The following is a 4,831-nucleotide window of genomic DNA, read 5'->3' on the forward strand; positions in this document are numbered from 1 at the left end:
GAAGTGGTGCTGTGGCTCATGTGTAGAGTGCTAGCCTTAGCTAAAGAGCTCAGCTAGGCCCAGAGTTTAAGCCCCACGACCACCCCCCCCCAAAAACAACATTACATATATTTATTAACCTTCAGAGCAGGACTCTTCAAAGTGAAGGATTTTTTTTAATGCAAATGATAATTCAGTGAAGTTTTGTTTATTTGTTTTGTCAATCACTAGGCCATATTTCTGGCCCCTTAGTAATGTTTTATAAATAAATGAAAGCCAGGTGCTGGTGGCTCACACTTCTAATACTCAGGAAGCTGAGATCTCAGGATTGCAGCCAGCCCAGGTAGAAAAGTTCATGAGGTTTCTTATAGCCAGTTAACCAACAAAAAGCCAGAAGTAGAGCTGTGATTCAAGTGATAGAGCACCAACCTTGAGCACAAAAGCTTCTAGGCCTGAGTTCAAATCCTAGTACTGGCACATGCATGTGCACGCACACACACACAAAAACACACGCACACACACGCACATCAATAATAATATATTTAATAAAAAGTAAAAAGATATAAAATGAAATCAAGGTGAGCACATCACCTTTCTTGCACTGTTGTAATGTTTCTATCATCCATGAGGCTGCTATCTTCACACCAAAGGAAAACTGAGCACCTGCACATGTGAAAGTTAAGATACACATTTTGTATCTGGGATGCATGGGCAGTGGGCTGTGTCAGATGGAGCTATCTGAGGTAGTGAGCTTTCATAATGACCCCATCCCACACCACGTCTTCTCCCTCCTGCCAGCATCACAGACGTGCACAGCAGCAGGCAGACCTCAGAACCTTGGGACACTGCTCACAGTGGCACACACATACACACACAATGATACACACAGTGACACACATTCACACACACACACACACACACACACACATACACACACACACTAGCACAATGCTATCTCTAATCTCATCTCTAGAAGCCAAAATCAACAGTAGAACTGAAGAGTGCTGTGGCCTCATAGGCACACATTCAAGCCTTCAAAACTATCCCTAGCACAAACATATGCCCAGCCAAACCCATCAAGTGACACAGAAACACTGGCAAATCTCCATGCCACAGAGAACAAATGCTGTGAAAAGTCCAGCACACGTGACCCAAAGCAGCACAAGATGACAGACTGGGGAAGGAAAAAACAGAACTACTACGTTCAGTCACTGAGCTAGCTCCATTAGCAAGAAGACATATGCTCAAGTGGTAAATAGGCAAGAGAACCCCCCCGCCACACACACACACACAGGTAAGTAGGAATAATGACAGGTTCTGCTTGTGCTGAAACATTAGAAGACTTTTGGTAAGGACACATACAAAGGGCAGTGATCCCAATACATCATCAGGAACAGCAAGTGAGAAAACCCACAAGTACAGCCCTCACTCTCATAAGGGTCCTGGGGCACATGGAGAGGGCAGAACCTTAGAGGGACAGGATGTCTGAGAGGGGGACCCTGAAAAACAGAGACAAGAGGGGAGCAAGATCTAGAGATACACAGAGGGACAGAAAGATAAGAAGGAAGTGACCCAGAGAGACAGAGAGAAAGGCTGAGAGAACACAAGGAGAGAAATGAAGAAATAGAGTCAGAAATGGAGAAAAAATACAAGGGAAGACAAGACTAAAAGACAGAGGAAGAAAAGACAAAGAGAAAAACAGATGCAGCTCAGACAGAGATACAGGGAGAAAGAAAAAGCAAGATACGTAGGGACAGGAAATGGAAATTAGATTGATACACACAAAGGAAACAGAGAACATATAATTATATATATAATTGTACAATATATGTTATATATTATTATATAATATATTAATCTTATATATGAAATAATATATTATTAATGTTAATGTGTTATATAATATGTATTATGTTATAACATGTAATATGCTATTATAATAATGCATAATAATATTTATTATAGCATGTAATGTGATGTTGTGATAATATATAATAATATATTGTATATTATATGTGTAGTGCATATATATATGTATATATGAAGAGAGAGACTTGAACTGTCTGTCAGGGAGATGGGAAGTAGGAACAGGAGTTAGGGACTTGGGTCAGAGGATGGACAGGTGGACAGGAAAAAGAGGAAAGAGGGAGAGAGAGGAAGAAGACATGGAAGCAAAGGCTATAGGTATATTGAAACCCTTGAGAAGGGTCCTCCTAGTCCTTCATCTCCGGAGGTGGGGGCTTTTCTGACAGCCCCCCTCCAGGTATTTCCAGATGGAGCCTGACTTTTTCAGAAAGAAGATCCTGATGAGGACCTGAAGGACATTTGGAAAGACGTGGGAGGAAGGCACATGGGCAGAGCTGCTGGGCACAGCATGGGAGGCAGCAGAGGTAATTAACAGATACCATGGCACCATGCCCAGCTCCCAAGAACTCCCGGACTACCAGAGAGAGGTCAGATCAGAGAAGGAAAAACAGAAATGCAACCTGGGGTTGATCTTACTTTGCCACTAGGCTGGGAAACATCACATGGTCACTCATGCACCAGGGACCACAGAACGGAATCAAGATGACATTTCTCCATCAGGTAATAAGAAAGGGGCAAGTAACAGGGTTAGAATCACCACAGAGCCGGGAGGCCAGGTAATCAACTGGGAGAGGAGTCATAAGCGTGCCTGGGGCAGGCAGCCAAAGGCTGCACACACCAGTAATCATTTTCTTTTTTACTTCTTTTTTCTTTTGGGGGGGGAGGGGCCCAAGATCAGAATCTGAAGTCACTATGTGCCACTTTTGCTCATTGGCTAGTACTTTACCAACAGGGCCAGGCCGCCAACCCCACACCAGTAATCCTATTGCCAGGGAGGCTGAGACAGGAAGATCTTGAATTAGAGACCAGCCTGGACTGCAAACTAGACGCACTGACTCACACACACACACACACACACACACACACACACACACACACTCACACAAGAGTGCCTGGGAGGGTCCTAAGCTGTAGATTTCCAGGTCCCCCCTTCCTGTCTCTCCATCCCTCTGGGAGCAAACTGACATAAATCTAGGAAATTTACTTACAGACTCCATTTCCATGGATTCAAATAACCATGATTAAAATGATTAGAAAATACTAAAACAATTAAAACTATATCTGTACTGAACAGTTGTAAGTGCCTTTCTTGTCATGATTCCCTAAACAGCATAGTTCAGCAACTACTCACATAGATAGCACTGCATTTCATCCAAGTCCTCTAGAGATGATTTAGAGTGTACAGGAGGACATGGTAAACTACATGTGAATAGTTCACCATTTTAAATAGAAAACAAGTGTTCGTGGACTTGGTATTCAATGTTCTGGAACTAATTCCCTCGATACTAAGGAATGACTGAATCCACTTCAAACATTACCACAACGTAATGTGCTCTAGAATTCCCAAGATAAGATGTAGTCTGGGATATGAAGAGAATTGAGCTAACATTGTTTGAAATAAAGAAGATTAAAAATAGCAGGATAAGAAGATCATTTGTAGAGACGGGTAAGGCTATACATTTAAAAATATGCCATAGCTAACACTTGACATTTTAATATATCCCATTTGCTGTGCTAATCCTATTAAATATTTCCTTTCTTTATTCTCTCTCTCTTCTTCCCTCCCTTCTCTCTCTTTTCCTGTACCTGTCCTTTTCCCTGCACTCCCTCATACAGTATGATTAGAACTCAGGGCCTTTAGTATGCTAAGCCAGCACTCAAACACTTGAGTTACCAGCAATCCTCCATTCCTTTTTTGTTTTGCTTTAGGTAGTTTTTACATAAAATCTCTTGTTTTGGCACAGGCTGGCTGAAACCACAAGTCTTCTGATCAGTCTCTCTTGAGAAGCTAGAATTACAGGAGTGAGCTTTCAGGCCTGACTCATATATGTGCTTATTTAAACCTCACAACAGTGAGGGAAACACTGTAGTCCCCACTTATCCTGTCGGGTGCATTCTAGACCCCTGTGGATGCCTAAAATCACAGTACCACGTTTTGAGCTACAGGTGTGGTTTAAGCACTAGAGTGCCTTCCTAGCAAACTTAAGGCCCCTCAGTTTAAATTCCAGTACCAGGGACAAAAATAGTACTAAATTTCATATATATATACTATATTATATATAGTGTGTATATATAAATTATATATATACTATATTTATATAGTGTATATAAATATACTATATATATACTATATTTTCCTGTATATACAAGCTTACACTAAAGTTTAACATATAAATTAAGCACAGGGGGCAGGAGTTTGGCCTAGTGATAGAGTGCCTAGCATGCATGAAGACTGGGATTCAGTTCCTTGGTACCACAAACATAGAAAAGCCAGAAGTGGTAGAGCATTAGCCTTGAGGAAAAAAGCCCAAGGACAGTGCTCAAGCTCTAAGTTCAAGTCCCAGGATTGGCAAAATAAATAAATAAACAAAACTTAATTAATTAATTAAGCACAGTAAGAGATTAACATAAATGAATAGTAAATTCTAATCAAATTATAACAACACACGGTAATAAAAGTTATGTGAATTTTGTTTTCCTTTCAATGTCAATGTGCTCCTTTATCTTCAGCAGGAAGCTCAGCACAGCCTGGTTTTTCTACTGGAAACTTTCTTCCAAAGCCAGATGTAGCTAAATTTGTTTGCAATGGTTTTAAATGATTAGTTGCTCTTATTTACCATTTACCAACTTAAATATTCTGATGAGAAACAGTATTTTTAAACCATCACATGAACAAGACCTTCTATTAAGTGTACAAAATTCAAGCTATTAGCAGCAGCAGTCCATTTTCATGAGTTATTCAGTAATCCATTTCCTTCTTTTCTCC

Source organism: Megascapheus bottae, chromosome 9 (assembly GCF_031878675.1).
Source record: "Megascapheus bottae isolate mThoBot1 chromosome 9, mThoBot2.hap1, whole genome shotgun sequence".
NCBI classification, from domain to species: domain Eukaryota; kingdom Metazoa; phylum Chordata; class Mammalia; order Rodentia; family Geomyidae; genus Megascapheus; species Megascapheus bottae.